Consider the following 10,110-nt stretch of genomic DNA (forward strand, 5'->3'; position numbering starts at 1 on the left):
GTTTAATTAGATCCCATTTGTCAATTTTGGCTTTTGTTGCCATACTTCTGAGGGCTCTGTTCTGATCCATTGATCTATATCTCTGTTGTGGTACCAGTACCATGCTGTTTTGGTTACTGTAGCCTTGTAGTATAGTTTGAAGTCAGGTAACGTGATGTCTCCAGCTTTGTTCTTTTGGCTTAGGATTGACTTGGCGATGCAGGCTCTTTTTTGGTTCCATATGAACTTTGAAATAGTTTTTTACAGTTCTGTCTATCTGTATTTAAACAAGAGCTGTTGTTGATCCATGGGTGGCTTTGAGGAGGTACTGAACCCTCATCACTCAAGGAGCCTAGACGAGGACATGATTCCCTATTAGAGAGAAAATCATGAATAAAAGAATCAGTGATGAACTCACAGTATATTGATCCATGTCCTAATTTTAGGTTTTACCTTTGATGAATAATTTTTATATGGTCACAGATTAGAGAGAGCCCGACTCATGTGTTCCCATCAAGGCAGCTTGTTCTGGGTACAGTTACATTTCATACTTAGTAACAGTGGTGTTAAAAACAGAGCATGGACTTTGAAACCAGATTAACTGGATCTGAAGCCTGGTTCTGCTACTTACTGGCTGGGAGTTTCACCTGTTTGGGCCTCATTTTTCTCATCTAAGAGGTGAGTTATTGCGAGGATTAAATGGCTGAATACATGCAAAATACTTAGCGCAGCACCTGGTGACTGGAAGGGTTGAATAAATGTTAGGTATTACTTGTTAGCAGGGTTGCTGCACGTCCCTCTCATAGACCCCAGTCCTCTGTGCCATCTTCCCAGCTCCATGCCCCATGGGCTGTATTTCCCTCCTGGATATCAGATGGAACTGGACAATTCCTAGCCTTTGACACCCTATGGCTTCTGGGACCTTTGGTCTGCTCTACAAAAGCCAATGAATGACGAGCTAGTTCGGGCTGCCTGGGGGAGATATTCTGAAAAGCAGACCACACCCAGCTGGACAAGGTGCAGATCGTAATCCAATATGGCTGACAATGCAGAACAGGATTGGGGTGCAAGTCCAGCCTCTTTGAGAGGCTGTGCAGTTCAGGTAGGGCTGCTGTGGGAGGCCAGCAAGAGGAGCAGCCCCTCTGAAAGGAAGATGCAGGGCGGGCTACGTGGAGGAGGCATTGCCTGCCTGCGGTGGGCTCTGGGCAGTGAATGGTATTGACAGGTGAGGAAAGGAGTGAGAATTTCTAAACAGTGGGAACAGCATTAGCAAAAGGACACAGGTGTCACTGTGCAGGGTCAATTCCAGAAAAAACAAAATGTCCTGGGCTTGGAGAGTTGCTGTGGGGCAGGGTGTAGAGGGAGGGACAGGTGCAGAGCCTACCTTCTGCACAGTCTGGCACATGGTGCGCACGCAGATATGTTTGAAGGACTAACTCCATGGAGGGAAGGGGATTTCTCTCAAAAGGAATGTCAGGCTTTTAAGAGGTGGGAGTGACGTGCTCTAACTCTGTTAAGGAAGGCTAGTCTGGCTGCACTATGAGACATGGAATTGGCAAGAGGATGTGAAGTAGAAGAGAATAAAAGTTGAGGAGAGAGACAGGATTGCCCCAGTTGGGTGGCGGCCAAGTGGGAAGACTGCCATCAGCAACAATGACAAGGGATTGTTGTCCACTCAGAGTTTTCAAGTGGCTGCCCTGTGTGGGTATGACCTTGCTTCTGTTAGAAAACTCAAGACATCCTCCACTCCTCCCGCTTTCTTACCCCTTGTATCCTGTTCATCAGCGAATCCTGTCAGCTATTCCTTCAAAAATATCCAGACTCCAACCACTCCTCCCATCCCCACTACTATAGCCCTAAGCAGCCAGGAGCCCTTGCCTGAATTACGGCAATGCAGCGGCTGCCCAGCTAATCAACTGCATCCACTCTGCCCCTTTCCTACAGTCTATTTGAACACCAGGGGCAGAGACCTTTGTGAAATCTAAGATCATGTGACTCCTCTGTTCAAAACCTCCAAAAGCTTCCCATCTTGCTCTGAATTCAAATCCAAGTACTTTAAATGATCTCTCTCCCACCGCCAATTACCTCTTTAGCCTCAAGCCAGTCTGTCCTCACACTCGGTCCACTCCAGCCACACCTGCCACTTCCGTCAGGGTGTTTGCAGTGGCTGTTCCCTATGCCTGGAATAGGTTTCTCCTGACAGCTGGCTTCCTGCCTCCTACAGAGCTTGGTTCAAATGCCACCTTCTCATTGAGCCATTCCCTGATCTTGCTACTTAAATTGAAACCACCCGGAAACTCTATCCCCTACTGCTGCACACCATCAAACAGAATACATACTTGTTTTGCTTTTTTATTGCACTCTCCCTGCACGGTAGTGGAGGGTCCCAAGAGGGCAGAGAATCTTTCTTGTTTCACTGCTATATCCCCAGCTACTAAACAAGTCCTGGCACATAGGAAGTGCTTATTAAGTCTCTGCTGAATGAATCTTATGTACTCCACCCATGACCATTTAGGAGAGTGCTGTGACCTCCAGGCAGGCAGCAGAGAGGACAGGATTGTAAGATGCTGCAGAGGTGATGTCACCAGAAACTGTCAACCCATTGGGAGGTGGGGATGGAGGTGAGGAGATCAGGAGGATGCTGTTGGAGATTCCTGTGTGCTGGGAGGGGGCGAGTGTTCTTGGACCGAGATTCAGTCTTCCCCTCTCCACAGCTCATCATCCCTGCTATCTCTGCATCCTGATAGTGGAGGGTTCTGGTTCAGCCTCCTCCCATCATGCCATTTTTGGGAGTAGAAAATGTAAAAAAGAAGGGGAGTGAGCAGAGCCCAGGGCACGCAGAGGTGATGATGGGAGCACTGGACTGGGAGTCAGGAAAACGGGTTCCAGGCCAGCCACTAGTCTTCCTGGCTGTGTTACCCAGGTGAGTCACTGCCCCTCTCTGGGCCTCTGCATGAAGGCACACAGGAGTTACTATAACTACCCGAGAGAGGATTCTTTCACTCACAGTTAACTGGAGCTTAAAGGTGCTAAGACTCAAAATCTGTAATTGAGAAACAAAAGGTCCTTACCTCTCTGGGGTCTCCATGTAAGTCCAGAGTTAAGAAATTCTGTGAAGACAAAGGCAGAGTATGTGTGTTAGAGGCTTCCCAGGAGAACACTGAGCTGGGTGAGCAGGCAACAGAGGGGTCAGTTTCTCCCTCCTGGTGCCGAGCTGGCTGGGCCAAGAGGAAGTGGGCAGGACTCTAGCTCTGCTGGGCCTGAGCACAGGGTGAAGGCATAGAATGGAGGGGCGGGCACTGGCACAGGAAGGATGGGCCGGGGACTCAGCCACGGTTGCTAGAGCTCTGGATAGGACACCTGCTTATGGAGCCTGCCCTGTCCCCCATCCCTCTCCCCTTCCTGTTCCCCAGGGAAGAACACTCCCATTCTTTTTCAGGGATCTCTTTCTTCCCCTATCACTCCATGAATTCAGGCATCCATATGTGACCTTGGGTGCTCCATCTCCCTGAACACGGATATTACTTCAGGGATAGGCATACACCCCTGTCAATCCAATAGAGTTACCCCAGAACTTTTACAGGAACTGTTTAGAAAGAGGGTTTCTAAGCAGATAGGATATAACTCTAGAGTGCTGGTGTCTTTAACCTTCCCAGAAGATATATCTGCCTAAGAGAGAAGCCAACACAGTTGTGCAAAGCTGAAGGATAGAGAATGGTACATTCTCAATAACATCCTATAGGCATCTGGATTCAGCCATGCCTGAAGCCCTCAACTCCTGAGTTTTTCAGTTAACACGAGGATGCTATTCCAACACATTCCTTTTTCTGTTCATGGCACCTTGGGGGAGTTTTCCCATCTCCCATTAGACAGCTCTGACTCATACAACTCAGTGAAACTCATCCTACCCCATGCTTCTCTTTGGTGTGTGTTCACGAAGATTGCAGTGATTGTAGCGTTGCACTGTAGCTTACATGTCTGACCTCAGGATTGGAGTGCTGGGATGGTCACACTAAGGAAAGGTTCATAGTAGTTGCACCTTGAAGGAGATCTGACTTCAGTCCCCATGGAGACTTGATGGGGAAGACTCCATCCTTGCTTCCCGCACTTGCCAGATTTCAAGCAGAAAATGGGGTGAGTTGGCCCCAACACTCCTCCAGGAAGGGGTCAGATGCTCCCACACCCCACCTTCTGCAGACCCCATTCCTTCACCCACAACATGCCCTGAGCTCCCTCTGTGACTCTGCCCCTTCCCTCCTCTCCATGAGAAGTCAGATGTGTCAACCTTCAACAGCTGGACTGCCTGCTAGCTGCCATAACAGAGAAATGCAATGTGTGGGAGCAGCACAGATGAAAAGGGGATGAGTCTTTCAGTGGAGGTAACTGGGGGCTGGGTCCTGCAGGATGAAGAGGAGTTCTTTAGGTAGAGTAAGCATTCCAGGCAGAGGGAACAGCACATGCAAAAGCTCAGAGGCAAGTGGACGAGTGTGGCTGGAGAGTGAGAGGGTAGGTAGTGTCCAATTATGAAGGTGCTTGTATGCTACAATGAGGAACCTAGCTAAGGTCTCCTGAGGGCTGACATGACCAGAGCTGATCCTAGCAGCCTCATGTTGGGGGCCAAATGTGCAGTGAGGAGAGTCCAATTTCTTACCTGAAGAATCCCCAGATGCCCAGGCGGTGCTGAATGGTCACCACCACCACGTTTTCATGGGCAGCGAGGACCCGCCCATCATAGGTTGATGCCGCGCCCACCATCAGCCCCCTCCGTGGATCCACACCATCACCTGGGCAGGGGGAAAGCAACATACCAGTTACAGGACACACAGCCAGGGGACACTCAGAGGGCATCTTGTTTGGCGACCTACCTGTTGGTCACAACTGAAGGAGGATGTTACCCGAAGTTCACCAGAGCCCAGCAAGGTTGCAAAAGGCAGTCTCTCTCCTCCAAAATTCTCCCAACTGGGGCCCAAGCCACCACCCCACTGCACATACCCTGGCTGCCCCTCCCTTTCTACCCAGCCTCCAGTGCCTCCTCCCCGCAAGGCTCTTCACACTGAGAACGTCATCATGGGCATAGCAAAGGCTAAGAATGTCATGTTCTCCCCCTCACTCCCATCACCCTCAAGCCTGGACTGTTCATGCACTCCGTGTACCCATGGGGTAGCCCTTGTCTCTCAGCTTCATACCAGTTAACCCTCTCATGGTGAAGTAAAGTTATCTGTGCATGAATGATTGTCTCGAGAAGCACACCTGCCTGTGATGGTGGTGTCTCTTCCTCAAATGCCTCCTCTATTCCTCTGCATCCCCAAATCCTATCCATCCTGCAGAGCCCAGCCTAAAACCCATCCTCTTCAGGATGCCTTCAATCAATGGACTAACACTGTCTGAGTACTTACTATGTGCCAAGGACTCTGCTAATACCCGAGGATAAGAGTAGGTACAATTCCTCATGCATGGTTCTTGCATTTTAAAAGTCCACATGGTGGGGAAGAAGTGAGAGTGGCTAAAATAATAATATTGTAATAATATTATTCATGAAATATAAAAGAACTCATAACATAAACTATGTACGAAGTGCTTTTCTAAGCACGTGTAGTTCTAGAACCTGTGGCCATTCCTGGAGGTTCTCTGTCTCCAGGTTCCCAGAGCTCCTGTTTCTCCCGTACCTCTAATCCCTGCCTGCCTCCTGGGGAGGGATTGAGTATGCATTCATCTTTGTGTGAAGGCTGAGCCCGAGGGCTGGCCTACAATAACATGCTGAAAGGAGGGTATGTCTCTACAGCCCAGAAGGCAAGATCCTTGAAGGCAGGGGCTGTGTGGAGTGGGTTCATGTTCCTCCTTTCCCTGAAGCCCCAGGTCTAACTGTGTATATAGTGCACTGAGTACACAATAGAAGAATGAAGGAATGAATCAATGGATGAATGAGTGAGTAAACCTTTCTCTCACTTTCTGTGTCTTACAAAGCACATGTAGGGCCAACTTCTAGTCCCATGTTCACAGACCTGCTCCCCCACTCCTAGGCACCATGCCATGGTGCCCCTGGGAGACTGGCTGGACGTGACACCCTTCCTCTTTCACCTTGGGTTGGCCTTCTTTGCCAGCAGACACTCCCAACCCTGCAGCTGGCAGCCAGCCCCATCGCCTGCCCTTTGTTTATTTGGGAAATGCTTATACATTGGGTCATCAGCCTTTGCCAAGACAATTAGGGAGGGAAATTAGGTACAAAAAAATCCCAGGTGTTTGGCCAAAGACAAAAGGAAGAGCTTCTGGGATTGTCCCAGGCTCCACTCCCAACACCCATACCCGGACAGTGAAAGTTACCCAAGATGGATGTTGGTGTGCTGGAGAAAGGCCACATGCAAGCTCAATGCCCTACTCTGTGTCAAAAGCACTAGTTTGAAGATCAGAAGACTTCAGCTAAAACTACCCTACTGGGTAGCCTCCCCTTCCGTGTCTGGGCCTCAGTTTCTCTATCTGAAAAGGAAGAGTTGGGGTGTTGGCTTTTCTCTAAGTTCCTTCCACCACTAACATTGAAAATCGTGTCCTACCCACTCTGGGTATCAGATTTTTAATCTAGTAACTAAAAGTAATCATTCTCATCCTTCTGTTAGCATGAGGGAACTTGGAACAATTAAGATGTTCATTAAAGATGCACAGCAAACTCCTCCAGAGTCCCTATGTCATGAGGGGAAACTGAGGTGTGGAAAACCTGTGTTTTCTGTGGAGGCCCTGGGGTCCTGAAACAGTCCTGGCTTTTGCAGCTCCCTCCCCAAGCTGCCTTCATCCTCTTCCGATCTACACTAGAGTATGTGGGGTACTGGCACGGACACACTTTGACCAGGGGATCCCACGGCTTACCGGCAGCCTGTTTTTCTTGGTCAAGTCAGCAGGAGTGTAAATATTGAGGTAAAGGCAGTCTTCAGAAAGCTTGAGAGGAATGTTCTCCTTTCTGTTGGTCAATAGTTCTCAGAGAAACTGCCCCGCCTTGGGATCTTTGGTGCACCTGGGGAAGGGGAAAGAAGAATCTCTGAAGTTCAGCCAGATCTAAGTGAGGTTTCTTCTAGTACAGTGCCTTGGACTGGGAGGTTTAAGCCTGAAAATGGACTTGATATTTACAGACTCACGACGTTGTAGTGGGTAGGAGGCTATCAGGGGCTTCAGGTGGGGGCGCTGGGACTCACTAAGGTCTCCTAAGACCAAGCAGAGTGAGAAAGGCTTCACACCTCTTTTCTTCCCGTAACCTTTGGGACTCCCAGTATTGAGGAGGGGAGACCACCAATACACTGATCCTCCCTGGGAGGTGACATTTCTCGCAATATCTTGGGGGGTAAAATCTTTGTGGGACAACATCAGAACTGTGCTCTAGTTTTGTCTCTCCCACGCATTTACGGGGTGACCTTGGGTGAATTCCTTTCACATTCTGGGTCCCAATTTGCCAGGTCTACCTGAGATGAGTGATTTCTACCTAAGTCTTGCAGCCCTGACATGCCAAGATTCTACCATCTGCCTATCCCAGGCAAGTGCTGTTGGTTGCCCTGATGAAAGATCTCAAGGATAAAACATAGATGAACATTGGTAATAGTTATTGAGTCCTCCCAGTGTTCCAGACTGTTTTAAGTACGCTTTATGTATTAACTCATTTGAGCCTCAGATTAGTCTGATTACATAGATTCTATCATCTCTATTTTACAAATGAGAAAACTGAAGCCCAGAGAGGTTAGAGAACCTGTCCAAGGTTACATAGCCAGGTAGATCCATGCCATGTGGTGCTTATACACAGTATATTATAAGCAACAGTCCCAGACCTCCAAGTACAAGAAGGCAGGCATATCCGCCCCCACTAGGTACTTGAGGAAACTGAGGCACTCAGGCTCTGGGATGACACAGCTGTCAAGTGACAGAATCAGAGCCAGCAAAGACAGCTTCTTGATTTCCATCCTGGGAGATTTTCCTACAGATCACCAAGTACAAGCGGCATAACAACAACAACAGCAGCAACAACAACAACAACAACAACAACAATAATAATAATAAAGACATTCCAATGTGAAGAAAGGGAAAAAGAACTCAACTTCACTGGTCTTCAGATAAATGCAAACTAAAGAGGAAAATAATATTGCTATTATTATTACAATTTTGCCTATCCAATAACCAAAAGCAATTTTAATAACCCCAAGCACAGCAAAAAATCTGATGAATGGAGATTTTCATCCATCAATGGGAGAAGTGTAGTTGGAATATTTTGGCAAGGAATTTTAACAAAAGATGTATACTTTTTGACTCAGAAATGTCACTTCTGGGAACTTATCCTAAAATAATTATGAGTGGGCATAAAGGTTTCACTACAAAATACTCATCACAGTGCTCTCTATATTATCAAAAACTTTATACATAACCTAATGACCCCAGATAAAAGCTTGGGGAAATTAATTATGGTGCAGTACCAAATGTGATGCAGCTGCTAATATCAGGCTATGCTATTTAATGGCATAGAGTGATGCTCATGATATACTTAATGAGCAAAGCAAGCATCCAAATTATCTGAAATTAGCATTCATTCCATTTTAAAGGAAGAAAGTATAGCAACAGGCAGAAAAACTGGAAATGAAAACAAAATATTAGATGATAATACTTTACCTTTTCTGTAATAAGTATACATTACATTTGCAGTCAGAAAATAAAAACAGTAAATATTATTTTTTAAAAAAGGAAAGAAAAGAAGGCAACCAGAAGCGGGCTGCTGGAAAGCCTCTGAATGCCTGGCTGCTGAGATGAGTGGGGTCTTCTCTGATGCCTGTGTAGGGTCCTTGGTACCCTGGGGAGTGGTGGTGAGACCAGTTAGAACATTTGGGCTTTTCTTTCCAGCTTGGCCAGGGTGAATGGACACACCTGCCATTGTTCTTCTCAGGAATAGGCACACCTGAGAGTTGAGCACTTGCCGAGTGGACACCTCAGTACACTTGCCACTCACACACCTCCTGGCCCACCCCTCTCCCTTCTATGTCAAAGTTCAAGACAGCGGAATTCATGGGATCCTTCCTTCTGATCTCCCTCACCTGCTTAACTGCTTCTTTGTTTCCAAGGCACTTATCCTGTTCTAACATATCACATGATCCATAGAGTAATTTGCATGTTGATCTTATCTGTCTCCCCCTGCTAGAATGCATGCTCCATGAATCTAGGGATCTTTGCTTTGTTCACTAATGGATCCCAAGGACCCAGAACATACCTGGCCCACAGTAGGTGCTCAATAAACATGTGTTAAATAATGGACTCCAGAATGCTGTGAGAGTTCTGGAATGTTCTTAAGGATCTACAACGATCTTAAGGATTCCAGAGCAAAGGATCAGCCCATCGGGGGACTGCCTTGACTCCTTCCTGCATCACTTTGAGGCGAACATCCCCACGGACACATGCCACAGCCACCCCTGGCTTACATAGGAGGTTGGGTAGGACTTGGGAGAGTGGGCATTTCTGGGGGCTTCAAATGGACTCTCCAAAGCTTCTCCACCTCCATCAGTTTACTCAGCAGATATATGGAAAACATATGTTAGAGCAGGCATTGGGCGCAGCAAGCCCATGTCCTGCTGGGCCCCTCACTCAGCTTTGTCTCTGAACTATGGGATTGATCAGGTGTAGATTTTGTGGTGGAGAACACTGAAATGGGAGACACAAGTCTGAGAATCCACTGGGTGACATTTGGGAATTCCTTGTGGAAAAGCAGGGGGTGGCTATGGGGGAGGAGCTCTCTCACGCACCCTTCACTGTGGCTCCACACTCTATGAATCCAGGATTCTATGACATTCTTCACTACAGCCTAGGCATATGCAGTGTTTCTGGAACCTCATTTAGTCTCATACTAATATCATGGTTTTTTTGCCTTATCAGTGTATCATCCATAAATGCAAGATCTGTATAACCTGCCATAAATTAGAGGTATGCATGGAAAATGTGTCACTGCATTTTTTAAATTAAAATGATGGTAAAAATAAAAAAGTACATAAAGAAATGCCAGTAAAAACACTTGTAGTTTACAAAAGTGTATAACTGAAAAAAGTCACTCAATGGGAAAAGTGAACCATTGAAGGCTAGTTAGTTACATGAAAGCAGGGCCAGCCTTGATCGCCATCA

Source organism: Nomascus leucogenys, chromosome 2 (genome assembly GCF_006542625.1).
Source record: "Nomascus leucogenys isolate Asia chromosome 2, Asia_NLE_v1, whole genome shotgun sequence".
Taxonomy (NCBI): domain Eukaryota; kingdom Metazoa; phylum Chordata; class Mammalia; order Primates; family Hylobatidae; genus Nomascus; species Nomascus leucogenys.